The sequence below is a fragment of the Anopheles darlingi genome, chromosome 2, assembly GCF_943734745.1.
Source record: "Anopheles darlingi chromosome 2, idAnoDarlMG_H_01, whole genome shotgun sequence".
NCBI classification, from domain to species: Eukaryota; Metazoa; Arthropoda; class Insecta; order Diptera; family Culicidae; genus Anopheles; species Anopheles darlingi.
In genome coordinates, this window is record NC_064874.1 from 37,216,903 (window position 1) to 37,231,135 (window position 14,233).

The 14,233-nt window shown below is 49.9% G+C and overlaps 2 protein-coding genes across 2 annotated transcripts in view; both read right to left on the reverse strand.

Annotated features, from left to right (window-relative positions):
* Positions 1 to 1,927, reverse strand: part of LOC125948543 (headcase protein) — a 114,774-nt gene extending 112,847 nt beyond the window's left edge. The window contains exon 1 of the mRNA XM_049674732.1: positions 1 to 1,927. This exon is cut by the window's left edge and continues 1,548 nt beyond it. The gene's annotated coding sequence lies outside the window, so the exon portion shown is untranslated.
* LOC125948523 (uncharacterized) overlaps positions 1 to 14,233 on the reverse strand; it is a 345,242-nt gene that overhangs the window by 65,714 nt on the left and 265,295 nt on the right. The gene's annotated exons all lie outside the window — the stretch shown is intronic.

The window sequence follows — 14,233 nt, forward strand, 5'->3', positions numbered from 1 at the left end:
GGACACGGGAAAATTGTTCGTTTCGTTGGCCGCGCTACTAGATTGATGAAATTCACAAGCTTCTTCTCTTCTCTTCTGCTGACACACACACTCGCGCACACGATCACTTTGATCCGTTCAGCAGCACACTGTCACCACTTCGATTCTCAAACGCACGCAATAAAATGCAGGTTGTCGTTACACACTCAAAAGCAAAGTTCGACGCTAAACAGCAACCTGGCCAAACGATTGTTTCTCTATTCGCTCCACTCCGCGCTCCGCACGCACAACGAACAACACACAACAATACACACCGTGGCGACGATAATGCCAATTATCAATTTAACATAACTAACCTTCTTCTCTTCTCTTTTCCCGTATTCTGCGGTCGCTGTAAAGTGGCAAGCGCGCAAAAATTCGCCTTTTCCACCCCTCTGCTCTGCTGGAGGTACTCACCGATTGCAACTTGTCCGCGGCGCGCCGATGATGACGAGAATTGCGTTCGCTCGAAAAGTCTTCACAAACTCTCGCCCATTGCTCGTCAGTTTCCTCGTAAATCACCCGATTACGCGAAACAAAGAAGCCACAGCACAGCACAGCACAGCACGGCACGTCGTCGAGAAATCGCGTGTCCCAAAGCCCAAAGCGTTCACCACGAATCGGCGGGCTATTGTTCTGGCTAACCGTCTCCTCGTGCTCTTCTATCGATCCCACGAATCGACCAATATCGCGCACACACAAAGCAACACGCTCGCTGACACACTACTCACTACGCGCCGCGTGGACCTTTTGTTTTTCCTTTCTATAACCGACCAACACGACCACTTTCTTCTGCGGAAGAGTGTGTGAACAAAACCCAGCAGCCGGCACACCGTTGTCCTGTTGCGAAGGGCCCACCACGACGGCACACCACACCACACCGTCAGAGATTTTCTGCTCTGGAATTTCTGCTACCACCGGGCTCGGGGAGTTAAGAAGTGGCCCTTGTGTTGTGTGTGTTCATCCGTCGATTTGCGACTGTGTGCTGTTTCCTCCCGGCGCTGTGGTATCACAACACAACACACTGGCTGGCTCGAAGGGAAAACTTATCTCCGGACATTCACGCGATACTCTCTCCGGTGGCGCCGGCTCTTGACACGGCTGCTGCTGCTGCTTCACGCGGTGCTCTTGCCATCGATTTTCTTGCTGTTTTCCAACTTCCCCGCTCTTGCTGGTGGCGGGGGAGAAAAGGTGCGGGTGCGGGTGCGGGTGCGGGCGCGAGCGCGATTTTCTTGTCACTCACTGTGTGTGTGCCCGTGTCCTCTCGCCGCGGTGCGCTTTTCCGAAAACCCCGAGATACGCGAAAGTTCAATCGCGCGGGAAACAGTGTCGTCGTACCGAGCTGAACTCTGTGTGGGGCAAACGTGCTGCTGCGATGCCGGAGAGCGCGTTGCTATGGTGGGGGGTCGAGCGCTCGGTCGTGTGTCCTGTGTCCTGGCAATATTTTGGAACTTTTTGGCCAACTTCGCTTGGCTACTGCTACTGCCGGTGCAGGGTGAGGTAGAAAGGGTTGGCAACTTCCGCGGGCAATCGACCTACATCATCATCTTCCTCTCACGGTGCGTTTACTTTTTCGTAGGACTTGGCCTCCGGACTCCACTGCTGACGACTTCTTCTTCCGCTTCTCGTGAAACCGCCGATAGTACAGTGCCACTCCATTCAAATCGCTCACAACACCGCATTACCACACGCGAAAGGACAAGCGCCTACCGAAACCCGGGAGGAGTTGGAGTAGTGTTCTTCTTGCCAGCATCCGCAAAAATAAAAAGGGAAAACAAGGGAGGATTTGGCCTGAGTGAAAACGCACCGAAAAACACCGCACACACAAAACACACCAGCGAAAACTCGCTTTCGACGACGCACGACGACGCTCGGTCTGCTGCACGATCCGCTCGCTCCGAAATTCCACGAATTTATGCGCGAGCCGCATCGAGCGGACGAGGCGAGAGCCAACATAACAAAAGTGAGCGTAGAGTATGCTGCCGGTGTGCGTGTTCGTCGTGTGTCGGAGCGCATGCGCCACGAAGGTTCCGCGAACGGCACACTGCGACTTCGTGTGAAGCGGCAACCCGACCCGACGCGCCTCGGCTATTTACCACTACCAACAGCAGCAGCATTCGGAACCGGCAAACCCGCCACCATCCCTCTCGAAACACCCCTTCGCTGGAATCCCTACGGGGGGACGCGATCTTATTCTAATACTTCTTATTCGAAACTATTTCCCTAACGGCGACAAGTTATTTGCAATAATATCATGATTGGTTTAACTTTTAACGACGTCCCTATAAATAATGTAAGCATTTATAGGGAAACAGAACCAATAACACTAAATTTAGATTTAAAGCATGTTCTACTAAATGGTTAGTGAGGAATTCGTTAACAATTCGATTATTTGCCTTTCCTTTGATCAATATTGCTTAATTATTTACGTTTTTTTGTGCAAATAAATCCCAAAATCCATTTCGAAGATAAACATCGTTATGGGCAGTGGGATTATCAAACATTAACTACGCAAACAAAAATTTCTGCAACAAATATTCTTCAATTTTCTTTAACCTTTCATTCACTACGAATTGCTATCACTATCACTGAATTGAGTAATTTAATCCAGGTGAAAAATGATTTATTTTTTCATTTTAACTTTGAATCGATCAAACTCTTAACTGCAATGATGTTATTTTACGATAAATTTGAGGGTTTCCTATATTAAGGAATAGGGAAAATTATTGCTTTCAATGCTTTAATAAGCTGAGAAATAAAACTTGCAAACCCTTAGTACACTATTCGTCGAGTCAATTTTCTTCCCTTAACTTATGTTTAGAGTTTAATTCTATCTGTTCTGTACAGAGCATCAATAAACTCTTCGCTTCGTTAAGCATTTAAAGAAGTGCATTGTAACAAGTGCGTTTTGTGGAGTTGCTGAAAACCAGGCGAGTGATTCATAACAGAACGACAACGAAAGGCGATGGTTCTGTTGTCCTTTGGTCTCGAGGAAAAATACAAATCCAATGAATCGCTGTATTTGAACGCAGACTCGGCTCTTACCCACCTTTATATGAGTCACTTCAAATGGTTGTAGAAGAAAATTTAATTTCCTACCCCCATACCCCAACCTCCTCAACCATTCACAGATCCTCTGCCACGATGATTTTATTTTCACATTTTGCTGCAAAACGGCTGCAAATTATTAGAACACCGGCTTCCCTTTTCACGCTAATAGTGTTTCACTTCACTCCAAGTACATGCGGCTCTCGTTCCACCCACGCAAACGTCATCCGATTTCGCTTTCCCAACGAGCGTCGACGAGGAAAAACCCAAACGAACCGAACCGGCTGGCACTGCAATTTGATTGGGGCACCAATTTGTGTGGCGACAAGTAAAAATGGCTGCCATTTCGGACCTTTTTAAATGCCAAATTGAACCAGCCAGCCTTTTCCGACCACAGCAGTGGAACTTGTGGGGAACAACGACCAAACTTTGGAAGCACAAAAACTGCGGACAAAACCGCACAGACCAATGCATTCATTCCATTTTTCGGACGGAGTTCAATTCGTTGTGATGCGATGGAAATGCAGTTGGTTTCGGTTAAAGTTAGGGAAATGCTACGAATTATTTGCCGAACTTCATAGCCGTCGTAGTAGTGGAATAGTGGAACTGATTGCATGTTAGATTAGAATATCAGAGAGAGAGAGAGAGAGAGAGAGATAGAGTATTATGTTTGTTATATGCAAACTTATATAAGAATTGGCATAGCTCACGAATTCAAAAATATATGTGTTGATATTTGATCATGAAAAATGTTCCACTGTACACAATTAACAGTGCAAACCAGCTATACAGAGTGTTGATTGTTAGCCGACAAAGTTGGGAAACGAAAAATTGATGTTAGAATAAAGACCCAAGATCGTGGTCTTTATTCTTGAAATTGCAGGTTCCGATTGATGCGTAAAGAACGCCCTACAGACCACTAACTCACTCGTCTTAAATTATTAAAAAATAAATGAAAAATGAACCCAACTATTGGAAATAAAAAACGTTTTGAAAATTATGTTTTATCACATACTAAGGATACCAAAAACAAGAAGCGGTTCCATTGAAGTTATTAGTTCTATTTCGAATCACTTTCGCTATAAAATATTCCTAATAATATGGTAGGAAATATCCTATTGACCTGTAAAAATCGAAGCTTCACGCTACCAGGCGTCATTTAGGAATTGAAAATGAGTCAGAGCGACTGTTTGCAGGCGGAAAAAAGTGACGTTCGGAATTTCCCATGGCTCACTCCGTTGCACCTGATCGTCAGCCTCTGCAATGCTGCACAACCACAACCGACACACTGTGCCATATAATTATAATCGTCTTTTCGCCTCCCCGCCCACCATGGCCGGCCAATGGAAAACTCAGTCAATGTCATGTTACCTGTCCCGAACGCACCGATTGCAGCGATGAGTACGATTGTCCGATTGTTGTGTAGTGTAGTGCGGTTAAATTTTAAACAAAATGCACTTTACAGACCCACCGGGAGTCTTTTGCAGATATTTGAAGAAATCCTGCAATGTAACAGCACCCGGCGTGATGACCACTGCAACTGCGTCGTTCTGTGACGGGAAAACACATATTTTACAAATTATCGATCGTTCTACAGCATCGAGACAGACCCGGTCCCCAACAGGGTACCCTGACACCTGAATCGGTACCGAAGGGTTCTATGCTGATGTTTTGCTGCCAATGGTGGTGCTGTAATGCCGTGCCGTGGGGGAGAAAGGGTACTCGACCGATGGGATAACTGATGTGCCCATGACCATGAGCTTGAATTATGCTATCCAACCCTTCCCTACCTTTACCGGCCAACCACCAAGATACACGGCGGCGTGTAGAAGCGCAGAGAGACCCAGTTTCCGAAGCCCGAAGCCCCGCGCTTGGCTTCCATGCTGGCTGTAATCATCTGCAGCGCGGCCCGTTTGCATGGCTTTGTAACAGCAGTGTGTGCAGTGTGCACATTGCACAGACATTGCAATTACGTAGCGTAGCATCGTAACGGGCGCTGCAACCACTACATTGTAATGCAATTTCACTTTCAGTTACTAACACTCGCGGCCAGCCGATTCCAGCCGAGCGGTATGTAATTTCCCGGGGCTCACTCCAGCAAGCCGGAGCTCCCGCAGGTGCACCTGGGACAACAGGACAATGGCCACACCGAGTGAGTGACGGGGTGAGGGTGCAGTGTCCTAACGATCGGGAAGCTAGACATACCATCGCCATAGTCATCGTCGGCATCGCTAGAGTCTGGCCGTCATCGGCCACATAGGAATAGGCGGGAGGGAGCAGGGACACGGACATGGAGAGAATGTGAAAAACTCCCACGCCGTACCACGCTCCCCCCCCCCCCCAGCCGATCCATTACCAGATGCATCCAGAAATGCACGTCACTGCCGGGAAATGGTCGTCGCGTCGGTGCTTTATGTACCGCCATTCGGCCGGACGGGACTGCGGGACTTCCGGGCCAAGGGGAGGCCCGACTGCCGAACCTGCACAATGACTTCTGGCTCCCCCTTCGTGCCGATGATGATGGTGGTGTCCTGCCGGTGGCGTCTGGTCTGCGCAGACGCGTAAACCCGGAGGAGGGATACCGCTTCGGAAGCCGCTGACATTTGCTGGCTGTTCAATGGCTCCATTCGGCTGCCTCGGTCGTTAACGGACCACGGCCAAAGGGAGCCAAACGAAGAGCCGGTAATGGGGGGGGGAGCTTGATGTGCGAGCGTATTTTCACTCTCACTTTGAACCGGCCGGCCGGCCGGCGAGTCGTCCCCGTTGATGGGGCGGTTCGGCTACCGATGCATTCCCGATGTCGAAGGCCAACGGAAAGCGAAACCGTCGTGTGTGAGTACGGGCCCGTGTACGGAACGTATTCCGAATTCCGCTTCGCGGATTTTCCGGATTTCATGTTCAGGGCCAGAATCCGAATACGAATCTGCTAAACGCGAATGCGTTTACCGTGTGGAAATGGCTGCCTAGAATCTGCTTGCATCTAATAGGGACACTTCCCCACGGCCACGGAACTGAGCCGGAATTCTCCGCTCGGTGTACTGTACGTGATGAACGAGTTATGCAACTTCAGGCAAGCTTCGTTATGTGCTAGCTTTGCCACACAAGACTCGCTTAAGTTGCATTGCATTTTGTTAAACTCGATACTATACAGTCTTTTCTTCAACTAGCTACTATACAAGCAAAAGTCTTTTTGAATAATCAACTGACTGGACAAAGAAGGCGAAGTGTTCTTAGGGATTGAGGTTATGTTGCTTCCTGACACGTTCATATGTCAGGTTTCAAGATTTCGCCAAACAACTGAACAAAGCTGTTTCGATAACAACTGCATGTGTTTGTGCGCAGCAGCAATCAATTCCGCATAAAACCTCGAATCAGTCTGGAACAGCAGCACAAAGGCATCAATCGTTAGGACAAAAAACGTTCCTATCTGCTCCCCCTCCCCGTTATGCAATGGTGGATCTAAGTACATTCTCACAATCCGGCATCTAATGGTCAAACTGGCACTCCATCAGGGAAGTTCTACTCGGTGGAAATCGATTTCAAAGCTCCACATGTTAGTGGAACTCTAAAAAAACTAGATCCCGGTTCCGGACGGCCCTCCTGGATTTGCAGGAAAGCTGCAGGAACAAGGATAAACCGGAGCTAACGACATAGAAAAAGGAGTATGACAATCGTGCCGGGAAGGTCCGGGAATCGGAGAAGCGAGAGAGAGAACAAAAAAACACACACACACGGACGGACGGACGGACGTGGGGACCATCGAGAATCAGGACGGACGAGAAGCGCACGGTATGCTGTTGTCCCCCCAGGGGCAGTCCTACATTTTTTGGCCGACAAGAGAACCGGTTCTCCAGTTCCTGGCTGTTCCCGGACGACGGTCGTTGCGAGCGCGCGCCTAGCTACGGCGTAGTTTCCGTCTCTCGGTCTCTCGTCTGTGTGTGTCGTCCAGGATTCCGTCCGCCAATGTCAAGGAATCGTGTTTGGTGGTACCGCGCTGCCGAGGAAACGGCCGCTATTTTAGCCCCATAATCTATTTATGCTTTCAGCTCCCCCCATACCAGGAGCATAGAGGATGGTATGTTCCCTGGAACGGGGCAGCACATGACAGAGGGGCTCCTCTCTCCCACACTTGTTCCCACTTCGTTCACTGTATCTCACTGTGTGCGCGTGTGTATTGGTATGGCTGGTGTGGCGTTGTTTGGGGCGTTGCCAGGACCCATCCCGGATCCCAGATCGAGACCAGCAGCTTTCGCTTCCCGAACAGTCGAAAGGAAAAGTTTTCACTTCCGCTCGCCGTGGGTTGCGTCGCTCTGGAGTCGACCCCACGGTTATGTTTGGTTCCCCCCCCCCCCCCCCCCCGGTTTCCTACGGGAAGATACAACTTGCTCATTCGCCCCTTCTGCGTTGGTCCCTTATGGATGGTGTCCTGGATCGTCGGCTATCGGGAAACCTCGGTCGGGATAGAGCTCCGGCTGGCAAGGAAACAGAAATTCATTTATTTATCCAACAAATGGCGTCCCGGAAATAGACACAACAACACACACACACACACACGCGGGTACATAAGGTCAGGTTATGGGCAAGTCTCTCTGCGTGAGAGCTCATAAAGCGCACAAATGGGGAGTACGCGTACGAGCGCAGTCCGGGAGAGCATTAATCAATATGAGCAAATTACATAACCGAGGCGCTACTAGGCGTTGTGCGCGTCATTTCAGAGGACAACACAACGCTCGCACGCAGGTTGCTGGTGAGGGCAGACCCGTTCTTGGGCCGGGGGGGTCTCTAATTCAGATGCGCCATTTTTGATATCGTCCGGATCTGCGGCTGGTAGGTTCCAGGACACCAGCGATGTTGTTTAATTTATGATATCTTTTCTGAGCTCTTATTTATTCCATTTAAGATGTTGGTAAATATTGCAAAAATATGGTTTGCACGTTCTTATACATGTAAAATAAATATAAATTTGTACTATAAAATCCATTTGTGATGAACTAATGTTTAAACATATTCTCAGCTTCCCTATTGATGCCTTGTTTGATGAACAAACTTTACCGGATTAGGTGATCTTAATAAAGATATTACCGCACAACAATGTACCTACTTTTCTGGAATCCATTCATCCAGAATCCTCTTAACGAATTACCACCAGACCAGTGAACACAAATTTAAATTCAAGTACACCCGTTGCACCCTTTTCATACTCGCCGGCTATCCCGCTGCTGTGGTGCTGGTTCCGTGTAAAAAATGGCCGAGAACCGGATGACGGCCGGATGGAGGCTCGTCAGTCAAGTGCCCCAAAAGTACAAACATGGAGCCCCCACTTGACGGCAAACACTAGGGACAGACATACGGGCGTACGGCAATGGCGTCCATGGCAAGATTCGGTCTGATAACGGTGTTTACACTGGCAGACCACGGACCCGCTACCACGCGCGGGTATGGCGACCAAATTCGCTGCTGCTTCTACCTTGCTGGACCTCCTATGCTGACCAATGCTGGTGGTCGGCTACGGACGGTACGGTACGGCACGGTTGATTACTTACGGAAACCAGGATCAAATTATCGTCACCCAGATTTATGGTCCAACGTTAGTCGCCGACCACATACTTAGCGTACGTTCTGGGTAAAGCAGTTTCATCGACGGTGTCGTCTGGCGTAAGGTATGTAATTTTGCATTTGTCACAACCGTAGTGCTGCAATCAGTGCGGTCTGTTCCCAGTTCTCAATCAACGTTTCAGATGATTTTTCATTCAATTATAGGAATGATTTATTAGGTTTTGTTCTGATCCCAAGTGCATTGCGGCATCAAGAACGAATATAATATTGATGTTTAAAAGACGAATGTCTATAATAAGTAGAATGCTTATCACTTGAACATTTGAGCTTTTTTCCAATTTAATCCATTTTCCTTTCGTACGAGTTGCATTTATCAAACTTGTTAAATATTACAATAGAAAAATTTAGCTTCTTATCGGCATTATACAAATTGATGTTGATTGAACATTTATTTAAGATGTCTGCAGTAAATGCAGATTAAAATATTATAATATTATACTATTAGTGTGTCAAAGCGTGTAGATGAATTTAAACTGATGTGCAAAACTAGTAAACTGTGCATCGCGGTTTTCAAAGGTAAAATTATCGTGTAAATAGTTCTGGAAAGTTGGTTGTTTGAATCGATAATCACGAAATAGTCGGAACACATTTAAACTCATATATCAATCATTCCACTGCACGATATATCTTTCCTTGATAGATATGACGATCTTTGCCAAAACTTCTTGCAAAATGTTCATTTCAAAACGACCAGCCAGTGCCTAACAGCAGCACTGTGAGAATCGAAGAAAGTTGTGCTAGCAATACAGTTCTCCAACTCCGATTGCGTAACAATCCCCTTCTTCCGGGTGCCATTCCTGTGTGGGGAAAAAAATGAGGAAAATCTCGAACCGATGGTCAATATTTATCCACCATTATGGACACCCGCCAGTCGGTCGGCTCATCCTCAGCCCATCGTGCGGCCATCTTTTCGTCCGGGGTTCCCAAGTTGGCAACAACTTGATTACAGCTCGCTTCGCACCGACCTTCGACGGCGCAGAACTCCAATGACAACGCACCCGGAACCCGGAACCCGGACCCGGGCTATCCCTTTTGAGTGCCGATGGAACCAATTTGCCATTTTAGCAGCCATCTTGAAATGGGTTCTTCTCTTTCCTGCGCCACCCCTGCGTTTTCCTCGTCGTGCTACGCAAAGATTCTCCGCACACCAACCCGGAGAGTGAACCATTTTCTAAACTGATGATGGTCCCCGGGCCTCCGGACCTGCGACTGGCGAGGCGACCGACGGGAGAAAGTTACTGCGGAAAGGAGGCGTATTCGCTTTCCCCGATTCCCCGGTACGTTACTTCCTCGGTACGTTAGGGGATGATGATGGCCATCAGCGCCGCGTCCTTCGTTCGCAATATTCGTTTAGCACTCTCCCTATTCTGGCTGCGTACTTTCGTGCTGCTGCTGCTGCTGCTGCTGCTGCTGGTGTCGTGGTTGTGTCCTTGGGGTGCTGCGAAGGATGGTCCCCTCAGCATAAAGGCCGAATCATTGCGTAATGCGTTAGAAGCAAGAAGACCACCAGCGAGGACCAGAGAATCATGGATGCCGTGTGGAATGTGCGGACCACCACCGAAAAAAAAAGAGTGCGTGCTGTGCGTGATGTTTTATGTTTGGTAGGAAAATGGCAAAAAAAACAGGAATCCCCGAAAGAGACCAACATCGCGGGGTGTAAAATGGATGCCGCGAAGCGAAGGAGTAGTATGTCCCGTTCCGGCCATTCCATGGATTCGTGGGGAGTGGTGCGCAGCGGTTTGTGATGCGTAGAAGCACCGTCGTGCATCGTGGTGTGGGGTGTTCCTCCCTTCAGCCCGCGTCCGCTACCACCACCATCGAGTGCGTTGCCGCCCGACCAACCTACTTTTCCTCTGTTTCCTCAGTTCTCGCATGTCCGCCCATTTCCACATTTCCGCGCGGCGCGCCACCAGTAGCCGCAAGAACGCGGCCCTCCGAGGAAATCTCCGGTGTGAGTCAGGCCTATACACACACATATATTTGGGGGATGGGTCTCGGCAGACAGGCCGGTCCCTTCCCGTTGGCGCAGCGTCCCGGCAGCGAGAGGGAGTCCGTCGGTCCGCCGCCGAAAAAAGGGACGCCTGGAACGATTCACTCTCGCTATCGTTCGGCAGTGGGCCACGCGACGCCGTTGGGTACGGAGCACCAGACGCACACACACACACACACACATACACACAGACATGCTGCCACGCGCACCCTTATTTGAAAAACCGGGAAAACCCTCTGCGCCACCACCCCTTTTCGGGGTGCTTGGGTGGAAAATCGTGCTCACGAACACAGCGAAACGCGCCAATGTGTGATCCTTGCTAGCTGGTCCCTGCTATCTCTATCGCGCACTGCGCCACTGCGGTTCGAGCGGGACGGGCGGCAATACGGTTCGCACCCCACCCCCCGTCGGCCCCGGAATCTACCCGAAAAACTGCCGGAAAACTGCTCGAAACCGAACGAAACGGAGGGGAAGTTTTCCCGCAAGTGAAAGTCGTTCCCTCGTGTGTCCTTGGAACCACGAGTGCAATGGGATGGGGGAGGGGGGCGGGTTGGAAAAGCAAGGATTCCAGGCACCAGGAACAACAGATTCCAATTGCCATCCCTTTCTTCCACATCAAACCAAAAGGCCAGCCGAGTGTGCTAGTGTGCTCCTTCGTACCGTCGCCGTCCTGTGTGTTTGTGTTCGCTAGGACTCCGAGGGATTTTCAGTTTCGTTTCACTGATTTTGTAGAGCATAGAGTGAAGAGGGCGAGTGGGACAGCGAGCGAGGTAGTACGGCAGCACCAACAGCAGCAGCCATTTGGCAACATTCCTTTTTCCTTTATTAAATTGAACAAAACACCCTTCGGGAACGGCACTAGCACGCGGAAGACGATTTTTCCACGCGCACACACGAGGGATGGCATGGCCTTCAAATGCGTTGCCATGGTTGCCACCGATTCCGATTCGCCTTAATGTCCGGGGTGGTGCTTAATGTTGGCGAATCTAGGAGATACGAGATCATTCTTTTTTTCTTTCTACGGGAAACACCAAAACGCCGACGACGATGGTTGCCTTCTTTTTATGACCTTGAGCTTCGATTCGGTTGCCAAAAACTAAAAAGAAACACGGTCGCCATCTTCTATCTTCACCGGAGATCCAGCGGAGGTCCCCGGTTACCTAGAACACCATGACCACCATGGTATGGCGTCCATGGATCATGATGGGTTCGGAAACATAAATAAAATAAAAGTTACCTCCTTTACCTGTACGGACGGAAATGATTTGAAAGACACCGAGAACCCGTTCCGTTCCCATCGGAAAAGAAGATGCCGAGATTAGTGCTTACGTCGTCGTCGTCGTCCTCTAGCCTTCCAGTCGCCACCGCCTCTGAATTCTACCTCCTGCCGGACGGTACGGGGTATTTTTAATCATCCGTACCCATGGGAAGGGCAAGCGGCCAAAGCGGGGGGAAGGGTTTTGGCCATAATAGAGAAATCGCGAACCATTCGCCATTCGCGTCGTCGTGTTGCGGTTGCGCGAGTTTTCGTCTTCTTGCTTCCTGCAGCCAGATTTTGCACAGGGGGGGGGGGGGGGGGGAAACAGCAACAACACAGAATCATCTTCTTAGCGCCGCATCGCAAAACACAATCGAGCAAGAGGCCCGCGGCTTACACAATGGATGGAATTCTCCACCGAAGACCACGGTGGTGATGGTGCGGCGGCAGCATCAGCGACGAAACGGAGCGACGGATTTTGTTGGATCATCTATTGTTGGCCGGTGGCTGGCTTGGTCTGGTCTTTGCTAACCTGTGCCGCGGTGCCGCAGCTCAAAGAATCTCAAGATAATTGAAACCACACCAACGCCACCACCTGCCAGCAAGCCAGCTCACCTTGATTGTTCAGCTAGCTTCCCTTCCCTCAGCCCGGGAAAATCTCATAAAAAATGCATTCGCCTGCCTTTTTCGGTGCGGTGGCTTCGGGGGCCAACCGCCTAACAGAAGGCCACCTTCACGGCCAAGGGCCTTCACGCGCGCGCACCATTAAGCAGCGTGTCATTGCCGACCGACATTAGACCGCGGCGCGGCGCAGATTTTCCATTTAGCAGCCCGGCCACACTAACTGGGTGAACCCGTGGCCCGGCCCGGCCCGGCCACTACGACCACCGCACCGCACCGCCAAAACCGTTTCAACCCATGGACGCTGTTGACTTAACATAAATTTGAAATTAGTTCAATAGTGCGTACAGCGCGCACGGTGTGTGCCACGGTGTGCCACGGTTGGTCACCGACGATGCCCACCACAAAGACCACAGCGAGCATTGGTGTTGGATGCTGGGAAGGACGTATAACTGCGGTACGGTACACCACGAACGAACGGTACGATGTTGCGGTTTTAATTGGTTACATGGACAGACTCCGCGACCAGGTCACCGTCAGGAATGGTCGTCGGTGTATGCGTCTCATTATGCGTGGATGTGATTAAAACTGTACCAAATCGATGACAGATTGCAGAACGCCGCGGACCGCTTTAACTCGAACAGAGGAGAACCAATTGGTCCCAGCTTTTAGTCACCAAAAACTGCCACTTTAAGCCCATAGTTCCTTTTGGAACATTCGGAGCGAGACGCTCTTTAGTTTTATGCGAGATATTTGAAGCAAATTCCAAGCGCGGAGTTGTACATTGGAAACCAATTTAATGGAGCCATCGTGGGACGTATTGTTTGGTTTGTTCTCCATAGTGGAAGGATCTCCAATCTAGGAAGGGAACAGAACGGACGTGCAGCAAAACCAGATGTCGATACAGAAGGCGTCCTGAAAATCTGGTTGATTAATCCCCACGCTGATGACGCCGGCCACCGGGCATCACGGCAAATGCCCAAACAAATCGATGTTTAAATCGAGCGCCATGCTCCGCCATACGGATTCGGCTCCCCCCGTTTCCATCGGTCAGCACCTCACTTTCGGCAATCTTTATCGACCTTGTATCCATCAATCAGCGTAATTTAGCGTCCAGCAGCCAGCCAGTCAGCCAGCAACAACAAGCTAACGAACTTCCTCGAACAAATCATGTGGCCAATTTTCGGAGCAAATTCGGAAAACGCGATTTAATTGCCCCGCTGGTCGCTTGGTTCTGCTGTCTGCCTGATTGTTTCGCTAGCTATAGCTGCGTGCTGTGGTCATGGCAATTTTTGGCTTTGCCTGTGTCCATTTGGTTTCGACGATTGTGGATAGCGCCGTGTGGCCAACTCACCAACCAGGCTCCTTGGTTAGGGCCCTTGATCCGTTGGTAACACGATACGACACATTCTGATCCGGCGCCCCCCCAAAAATCTCCACTCCGTGGTTCTTCGGTTTCGGAGCAGAGCCGCTCTGTCCGATCGCAAGGTTCTGCTTTTCGTCGACAAAATGTGGGCCGACGCGGTCTTCTGGTAGTGGCAGAATGCGATGCTCTAGGGAGTGGATTGTGGAAACTGATCTTGATTGAGAAAGACAAACACAAAGGCCAGGCACAGTAATTCGGAAACATGGTTCGAGATCATGAAACCCGGCGGGGCGCTGTTTGGTGGTTTATGTCCGAT